Source organism: Protomyctophum parallelum (assembly GCF_964188405.1).
Source record: "Protomyctophum parallelum genome assembly, chromosome: 7".
Lineage (NCBI taxonomy): Eukaryota > Metazoa > Chordata > Actinopteri > Myctophiformes > Myctophidae > Protomyctophum > Protomyctophum parallelum.
In genome coordinates, this window is record NC_139705.1 from 8,728,928 (window position 1) to 8,739,820 (window position 10,893).

The following is a 10,893-nucleotide window of genomic DNA, read 5'->3' on the forward strand; positions in this document are numbered from 1 at the left end:
CACTCCCTTCCGTTGACATTGATGACGAAATCCATCGGAATGGCTTCATTCACACTCAAACGTCCCACCCTTTCTCAGAGCACTGCCCTGGCACTGCCCCCCCCCCCCCCCCAAAAAAAAATAAACACGCACGCGCACGCACACACACACACACACACAGTAGATATTACAAAATTATATATATAAAAAAAAAAATATATATATATATATATATATATATATATATATATATATATATATATATATATATATATATATATATATAAATAAGTAAATTTGAAGTAACCACTTCAAACATAAATATACAAACACATATGCAGTCAAAGTAAACGAGAATAAAAATATACACTATATTTGAAGCAACCACTTCAAATATAAAAGTACGCTCTAAAAAAGCTAAATCTATGTGGGCGTAACGTAACTAGTATAAGGCATTTAAGCTAAATATGAAATTTCTGTTCATCATTGGTATACAAGAAGCACATCACTACAGAGAATCAGTTTTTCCCATTGCTATTGTTCCTGTTTTTGTTTTTTTTCTGTTCCTTTTTTTCCCTTTCTTCTATTATTTGAATCATTAATAAGGTGGGCATAATAAGCTTCGGCTTCAGCCCAAACCTTTTCAGTCAAACTGTAATTCTGAAACCCCCATTCTGAAATGTACTGTACTGTAAATGACTGAGATAAATAAACTAACTAACTAACTAACTAACACACACACACACACACACACACACACACACACACACACACACACACTACCAAGGTCAGCCAACATAATAATCTAAATTAGACCCCTCAGCCAGGCTCACATTTGTAATTTTTATATAATTGAGTTGTGCTTGAAATGTACTATAATTCTCCAAATTGTTAATAAATACTTCAATCAATCAAAGTGAAAGCACATCAATCAGTCAGTCAGTCTAGGGTTCTCAAACAATTTCAAGCACCCCATCATAAGGTATAATATATAAGTATTAGATTTCATGCTGGCAAAAGAAAATCAAACAAAAAGCATCGCCAGCCTGCAATAAACAGAGCTATATTTTGATTTAGGATGGGGTAATATTGCGTCCATCTACGAATTAAGCTCTATAACCTAGGTTATGTTCAAAACAATAGGCCTACTGGATTGGACCCTTGGTGCAATAAGTGGTTTACTAGATACATGTTGGTCTCATTGAACAGTTTGGTCTGTATATGGAAATGTGTTGTAGACAGGAATTACTTGGTAGTGTCACAGTTCACTCTTACTCATAGCTGCTTCCTGTCTCTGTGAGTGTGTGCATGTGTGTGGTTGAAAAGCATGCAGTAAAACTAAATGACAGCCCTATATTGGATACTGTCTGCTGGGTTAATCTTTTGATAAGTTTATAAAGTTGTGCGGACCACGTTTTTATTGATGGTGCATGATCACCAATCATATTATAAAACCTTTTACATTAGGCCTATGTACTTTATATGTTGTATAACCATTAACCACCACCACTGCTAATTCATTATTTGTTCAAGAGATACATTTTCAAATTCTGGAATGGTATTTGCATTCTTGTATCTCTGTGGAAGCAACCTTCGCTCCTAAATAGGCATGCATACTGTAACACGAATGAATGAGTAACATTTCAGTGCCAATGCCAATGCCATACTTTTGAGTTGTCTCTCGAATGATAACTCAGGTTAGAGCTGAAGATAACAGATCTTCAAAAATAATTACATATTTTTAAGTTGACATTTTGTTATGTTCAACAAGTGACACTGTCTTTCAGATCAGGCTGGAAGTGCTATGTAATTTCCGGGCCAGGATCTGATGGGTGTGTCTTGCTATTGTGAAAAGTACAACATCCGAAACCTGAAAAGTTAAAAACACACCCATATTCTCATAATGCTCTATTGTATGACCCGTTTCCTGGGAGGAATGGAATGACTATAAACACTAGTCATAGCTTTGTTAGTTAAAAGAGAACATATTTTTCTGGATTATTATCGTGATATAACATTTTTGACTGTCTGGATTTTTGACTGTCTGGACATTTTTAAATCTGTTAAATAACAACACTCACGGTTAAGATATGTGGGAGCTACTGTATGCTACCATGACATACCTGTGGGGGTTGCTATAATAACCTATCCTATATTAACCAATATGTTTTCCTATGAAAGTAATGCACCATAGCACTGTTTGTTGTGTGTAAGTTATTCACTTGATCCTGGCTCATGGGCTGGCATATTTCATGCCATTGAAAATATGATGTTGCAATATCACAGGCAGTTTCAGGTTGTCAATCTACTTGATACAATTGTCGCAGATAATAGGCTGTGTGTGTGTGTGTGTGTGTGTGTGTGTGTGTGTGTGTGTGTGTGTGTGTGTGTGTGTGTGTGTGTGTGTGTGTGTGTGTGTGTGTGTGTGTGTGTGTGTGTGTGTGTGTGTGTGTGTGTGTGTGTGTGTGTGTGTGTGTGTCTGTGTGTGTGTGTGTGTCTGTGTCTCTGTATGTCTGTCTGTCTGTCTGTCTGTCTGTCTGTCTGTTTAGAGACCCTGTTGTGGCTGAGTTGTGTTACAAAACCCCAATACAACCACTCAGGAGACAGGAATGGGTTAATACCTTGTCAGGTGTTTTAATATCCAAAAATATAAATCTAGGTAGCAGAACAAGCATTATGTATCGATGTAGATACATTAATTAATTATATATAGGCTATTATAAACCAGGGGTCTTCAACAGGGGGTCCTCAGAGTTTTTTTTGTGATAGGGTAATTGAACCCTATCCCTATTCGGAGTGGAACTTTAGCCAAAGATATCTGATTTATAAATAAGCTAGAATTGACATAAAGATAAGCTTTTGAATTATGTTATTCAATGTAAGCCAACACAAATACCTTTTGAGTAACACGGAGGTTAACAAGCCAAATGGGACATTTGCCCGAAGTACACCCCAGCTGTGTCATGAGAAGTTCTTGATTCTTAGTTGCATGTGTACAATAATGTTCAACATCCACACAGTTGCCAGTAAGAATGCAAAGAAACCCCAACGGGTCAGTGTATACCAGAGTGGCAGGCCTTCCCATGTCCTGAAAAGAATAAGACAAGAAAAGAAAGAAATACTTAGTAGAAAATGGTGTTATTTCCACCAGGATATTTTCTTATTTTAATGGTGAATGTTCAACACACTGTAACACGATGAATTATAGCTATATTTTAGGTATGAAATCCAATGAGCAGAAGAATGTTATACTGAGACCTGTTGTCAAGCAGTTCCCAGAGTGTTTGATTGCTAAGAGAAGTGTGGTTTCCGCTTTCAAAGTGATGGGCTTGCTACATAGCCAGCCATATAGTCTGAGACAGAGAAGAGGAGGTGCTGGTCCTCATGCTATCAGTACAGTCATAAATGGGTTGGCCTGAAGGAAATATAAAATAATATCTTATGCACTTGCACCGTGTGCAAAGCAATTCTAAAAGCATCATAACAAGACATCAGTAAACATTTTCACAGATTTGGAATTGCTATATAGGAAAGAAATACCTGACATAGTAATGATGTAAACACAGTTGTTTTCTCCTGGCATTAGGACCAGCACAGACAGCATGTTGCTCGTCTGGGTGCTGCTGATGTCATTCCTGGCAGTACAGTAAAAATTATTATTGTGTTCCACGCTTCCACAGTGCAGATTTAAATCAACCAAACTGTGGAGTGGGATGTTCTGGGATGGGGTGTGTTGGTACCAGGCATAATGAACACGGGTACCCTGCTTACTTCCACAGCTTAATGTCACCGGCTGTATAATCACCATAGAGGACAATGGCCAAAGAATGGGTTTGGACAGGGGGAGAGAGGGAGATAGAGAGTATATAATATGAAGTAAATATATATATTTGACCACACAGGGAGGATCTTTGATATTGACATAGTTTAAAATAAGTTTCATTCTTACCATCAGTGACAAGCACATTTATTGAAGCCATGATGTCAGGATATTGCATTTTGTCGATCCCGACCCAATATCTTCCAGTGTCTTGTAATTGAAGACCTGTGACTTTTACAAATATCCCGTGTCTTCCTTTATCTATGATGCAAGACTTGTATTTGGCTTCTGCTTTGACAAATGTCAAGGAAATGTGGAATACCTAAGTTGTAGATTTAAGGACATCATAAACCAAACCATGAGAAGCTGTTTTCTGTGACCTGTGACTTGTGTGGTCGGGAGGGGTCTTCTGATGTCATGTGTTAAGACCGACCTACTCCCTGAGGGGGGGTAGTAATGTATTTAAGCTGAAGTCTAACTGAGATGTGTGGAGTCAGTAAGAATCCATTAAATCTCACAAGTGGCTCTGGAATGTCCTCGACACCAATACTTTTTACTGTACAGAAAGTTTGTGTTATAATTGCAGACTAGTTTGAATTCACCCCCAACTACTACTTTGATCTGTTTGATCACATTGGAGCTGAACACTCACTGAAAAAAAAGAAAGAAAGTTATTTCAATGAATCAATGTTATTGTATAGTGTGCCCGCTGTCACTGCTATAGCGACACATGAAAATAGGCAATTTCATGTAATTGATTACTTTAATATAAACCAAATGTGTCGTAATACATTCAGCGACATATTGACATTGTGGAGGTCCTCATTAAAAATATTAATATGGCAGCAGTTTGACAATATTACCAATGATGTAATATTAATAATACAGATGATAAAATATGCTATTTGTATTCAAGCCAAAATGAAACCAAGAAATTTTAAAAAACCCACTTACCATGAAAAAGCAACATCAGATAAAATGTCTTCATTGTGCTGGTGTGAAAAAAGTGAATTGTGACAAAAGATTGTCTAGAATTATGTAGCCTCATCTGTGATCTATAATTCTATAATGTCCCCTATAGCTATAAGGGGCATGGATGGGGTTAAGAAGGATGTTGTAGCAGGACCAAGGACTGTGGTGATGGCTTCCTGTTACAGATGTCGCGCAGCTTTGGCATTTTGTCTTCACTGTTCCACTTGTGGCTTACTGTATCTCACAACAGTCACAGAAAGCTTGCACAAAATCATTTCAACCCACTCCCTTTATACTCGTCAGGTCAGGTGACAATAATGTTGAGTTTGAGTTTGACAATATCGCTCATTTCTGTTTCACCTAGCAATTCTTTGCCATTAGAAGATAAGAGAGACTGTTGTTGCCATCTTGCAGTTATTTTGGATAGTATGCCAGTAAACTGTGAGACCTGCTGCTACACTGCTACACAGATTACACTATTAACTCAGTGATTGTATGTTCTGATAGTTGAGTAACAGGAGTCTCCACGTCTCTCCAGCTATTTACTAAACAGAAAATACATTTCAGGTGCGGCAAAATGTCAGGATTACCAGCCTATAGGTGCCCGGAGCGATAGGCCAGCCCGGGCCAATCTGTATCCTGTCTTGAGTTCACTACGATCTATCCTGATTGGACAAAATTGGTATTCCGACATGAAAATGTATTTTCTGTTTAATAAAGAGCTGGAGAGACATGGACACTCCTGTTAGCCTACTTAACAAACAACACTCTATAATGAGTACTATAAGAATATAGAGTTGCCTATATATAACACTTATTTTAACTAAAGAAAATCACGTACCCTATACCTTTAAAGGGATATTTGTCTCCGCCAGGCCGAAGGGAGTATGTTTTGCACTCCGTCCGCGTGTGCGTCCGTCCGTCCGTCCGTCTGTGTACAGTACAGCTAATCTCCAGCACCGTTAGCACGGTCGATGCCAAATTTTGCACACACTCCCTGGATGCCAACTATGAACCTCTGCCCCAAACTTTCCAGAACTTATAGCTCCACCAGGAGGCTGACTTTTGTAAAACACATTTTGGCACACATTGGCTTTCAAAGTTTGCAGGATTGGCCCGTTTTTAACAAAAAGCCTCAAATCATGAACGCATAGCATGCAATTTACGTGAAATCTTTCACAGACTTTCCTACTAGGCTGAGGAATATATCCCACCCTTTTCACATTGGCGTGTTATAGCGCCACCAACAGGTGGATTCTTTTCAAAACACATTTTTGGAACAAAATGCCTCAAGTCCAAGGTTTAAGACGAAATGGCACCCTTTTCACATTGGCTTATTATAGCGCCACCAGGAGGCCACAACCTGACATGGCCTGGTGGAGGCCTGTTCCCAGAGGAGCACTTTTTCTAGTTCATTGTGAAACACTTCTGGTGTCATTCTAATGTCTATACATAGCCTACTCTGTCTTCTGTGTGTATACCCCAGGCATGCAGTTTTTAAGTTGTTTGATTCAATTCAAACTGATATACATTTGATCAGATATAAGCTCAATGAACTTCAAACTCCAACTCCATTTTAACCATGTTAGACTCATTGAAAACACTTCCCTGCAAGTGACTGGTCAGTCCTTTTAATGCACGAGGGGGCCATGTTTTTTCAACTTTTTATTTACATTATTCATTTGATTACATTTTCAAAAATATATATTTAAAAAAAGAAGACGAAAAGAAGTCATTAAAAAACGATGGCCTCCTCACGCATTAGCAGGACATTATAATGAATCAGCAGCATGCAGCCTGCAGGGATGAGTTTTTTAAATGAGTCTTAACTGTTAAATCTTAAAAGGAGGGGACATGTCTGATATAATGAATATCAAATATCTATGGTAACAACCACCAAACTGTCTGGGGAGCACACAAAAACCAGATTAGACCAGAATTACCCAAGTGTTTTAAAAGTGAAATATCCCCTTCAACCATGGCTATTCCTTTTCCTATTAGCCACTAGATGTCCCCATCTTACTGAAAGAGAAACAGGTGCACTGGTTGAGCGCTCTCACCACGGGTCAAAGGTGGTGGTGTTGGGTGAAATCACCCCTGAGCTATATCTCTGAGAAAATGGGAGGGGATGGGGAGGGAAGCATATCTATCTATTACAGTCAGTAATCTTCCACATGAAAAACCAAGGTATGGTAGGAACACCAAAAAAAAAAATTCCACCAATAAACGTGTGTCAATATTACCCTATAAGGTAAATTAAGTTTATGTTCTGTATTAAGAAACTTGGGGCAGATAGGTAACATAAAAATATATATATCTGTAAACGCCCCTTGGATATATATCTTCCACACTGAAGTTGTGTGTGTGTGTGTGTGTGTGTGTGTGTGTGTGTGTGTGTGTGTGTGTGTGTGTGTGTGTGTGTGTGTGTGTGTGTGTGTGTGTGTGTGTGTGTGCGTGCGTGCGTGCGTGCGTGTGTGCGTGTGTGTGTGTGTGTGTGTGTGTGCATGCGTGGGTGCGTGCGTGTGTGTGTGTGTGTGTGTGTGTGTGTGTGTGTGTGTGTGTGTGTGTGTGTGTGTGTGTGTGGATGCGTGGGTGCGTGCGTGTGTGTGTGTGTGAGTATCCTATGCTTGATTATTTATAGAGGGTGTGCATGGCATGCATAAAGTGAGTGTCAAAGTGAGTTTAACATTAAACGTTGTTTAATGCAATCAGATATATGTGCCTATATGACATGACATCAGCTTGTTGATTGCAATATACTGTATTCCTGTTCGCGGATGACTCTGCCCTGCTGGTCTCGGACAGGGACAAATTGCAGGTTGAAAAGGCCCTCATGCAGCTCTGAACTCGGTAGAATGTGCCCTTGGCTCGCTGATAACAAACCATCATTACACCTGGGAAAAACTGAATCCATTCTTTGGATCAAATAGCAATCTCAGCAAGGCCGACGGCTTCTCAGTTAAAGTGACATCCCGTTAGGCCGACCTACGTGGCCGGTAAGGTTAGGGTTAGCGACCCACGTGGCCAGTTAAGACTGAGGAGTGGCCGGTTAAGACTGAGGTTAGGGTTAGCAACCCACGTGGCCAGTTAAGACTGAGGAGTGGCCAGTTAAGACTGAGTAGTGGCCAGTTAAGACTGAGGTTAGGGACCCAAGTAGCCGGTTAAGACTGAGTTATAGCGACCCACGTGGCCAGTTAAGACTGAGGCGTGGCCGGTTAAAGGAGAATTCCATGCTAGAATGCTTTCTTATCTTTCTTACCTTTCTTTGTAGTTGTTACGTCCCCACCAAAGAGGTCCAGGTGTTTTTTTGTGCAAAGACTCCTTATTGGCTATTTCCCCTACCATAAGCCCTCAATGAATTGCAATGAATTGAATGGGGCTATGGGGTGTTATGCTAATTTGCTTATTTCCATCGAAAGAAGTAGTAAAGTGTGCCGCTTGGGATATTATTTACATCATGAAGAGAGGATATATACAAAGAAATTATAATTTTGAGCGATGGAAATAAGCGAATTAGCACAACACCCCATAGCCCCATTCAATTCCCATTCAATTCACTGCAATTCATTGAGGGCTTATGGTAGGGGAAATAGCCAAAAGGAGCTTTTGCACAAAATAACCCCTGGACCTCTTTGGTGGGGACGTAACAACTACAAAGAAAGGTAAGAAAGCCTTTTAGTATGGAATTCTCCTTTAAGACTGAGGTTAGGGAGACGGGAGACAGGAGGTCGGAACAATGATGTTACCGACAAGAAGAGACGAAATTACCTACCTAGGTTCCATCCAGGAGGCAAATTTTTCCTGTCATAAAATGTAATCAGAAAAGTCAACCAAAGAACAAGATTCCTGTATACAGGATCTCCTCACCGGTCAGCAAGACCCTAGCAGGAGCCTCATACAAGGTTTCTTCGACTATGCATGCACCTCATGGTACCACAGCACTCCGAAGGCCCTAAAAACAAGGCTCCTATAACATCCCAAAACAAACAGGTACTATACTACTTGGCCTTACCCCCAGAACCCACCTCACCCCTGCTCATTTTGTTAGGTTGGAATGGCTTAGGGTGACGAAAGAGTACAGCAACTTGCAATGGGCCTGGTCTACAAGATTCGCTACACAAAAAGATACCAACATGTGTCTGTCAAAATACTAGTCCACGAAGTCAACGAAGTCCACGATCATAACAACAGAGGAAGTTCCACAAACCACGTTCAACCCATATTAAATTAATTTCACTCCTATGCCACCAATATGTGGAACGCCCTACCAACAGCCGTTAATAAATGTGAATCCCTAGACTCCTTCAAAAGCGCTCTCAAAGAGCAATTATGGGCAGCTGTAATTTGAAACTGGCCCATGTTAAAAAGTAAGTCCCTCCCCCTCTTTTTTTCTATACTGTACTTTTCCTTTTTTCTTTTTTTGCAACCCATTTTTTCACCCAGTGTCAATTATCTAATCTACACTTCCTCTGCCAACCTGGGGGGGCAGAGGACTGACCTCATGCTTCCTTCTATGCATGAAGAGTCCAAGCTGCATCTTTTCACCTGACAGGGGGGAGTTTCCCCGGTTGGACGTAGCGTGTGGAAGGAACACGTTATTCCACAGTTCCTTTGCCCCTCCATCAGGCGCCCCGGCTAGCCAGGGGGAGGTAGTTCAGAGACCAGGATTACTGCATGTTTTTTGTGAGGGTACCTACCCTAGGGGACACGGGGAACACATGCAAACTCCACACAGAAAGGGCCCTTCCGCAAACCCCGCCTCGGGTATGGGCACTGATGACACGGAGGAGAGAACACGCCCCCAGCGCCCACAGCAGGAATCTAACCCAGGACCTTCTAGCTGTGAGGCGACAGCACTATACCGACTGTGCCACCGCGCCCCCGACTTTTCCTTTTTTCTAACCTATGATGATTTCATTGCAATTTTATTGCATAGAAGTGTATATTTGTGTCTTTAAATGTTTTGATTAATTGAAAACGGAGGACCCTTACGTAGGCTAAACAAGTCTTAGTGCTTTTTCTGGTTTAGCTCTTAACAGTTTTTGTACTTTCCTTGAACTGTACCCAATCAGCAAACTGCAAACTGTCGTGCCCACTGCCCACCCTAGCGGGCAGGCTATAGAACCGTGTCTCGCTTTTGACAAAAACTAATTATAGGTAGTTTCTAAACATGCTACACCTGTCTCAGCATATCAGATAGCCTTTATTGCGACCGTATAGGTCGCAGATTATTTTGACCTGTCAGTCGATCTGTCATGCTACCATACATGGACATCAGCCCGTCACGCCTCGTGACACGCTGCATATACTGTATGGCCATCTCCATATATAAAGATCACGACACAGACCTCATCAAACCCTGGATAGCCATACATGGAGAAGACTGGATCATCACCTACATGTGCAATTATATCGAGCCGGCCAGCAAATCATCTGACCTCAAACGTAAAACCCTTAGATCTCCATACAGACATTCCATATGTTGATTCTTCCCCACCTGTCCTTCCTCTTCAATGTCTCCCTTTTGACCGAGTTCTCAACAGGCCCGAAAATTAAGGCCAGGCCCTACCTGAGCCCTCATCAAACCCTTCACACTCAAGACACTGCCCCCGCTGCCACCCTTAGATCTCCATATATGGAGCTGACCTCTTCTGACATTCCATATGTTGATCTGACCTAATCAAACCCTGTACATTCAAGACACGCTCCATATATGGCCAGTAATTCATTCCACATGTTGATCTGATCCCCCATGCCAAAAGCGCCAGCACTCGCCCAGAAGTCTGCCGTCACCCAGGCGGATGGATGCGTGCGCGCAACCTGATTCTCGCCCTCAGGGCATCTTACTGGTAGGTAGTAATTACATGGAATAAAGCAAAAAATCTTTTTGATTTGTTTGTCAGTAAAATATAAAAATCACACCTGTGTGAAGTGAGGGGCACTAACATATTAAAGTCTAACTCATGATCGATTAGGTGATGTAATGGTGATATAAAACAAACGGTGTCAAAACAAACATTAAATTCTCTATACTGTTAATGGCATTTAATGTTTGTGTTGGGGACAAGATGACGTAAATTTTCCCTTCATTGTCAATGGCGTTTTTAAAACAAACATTGAAC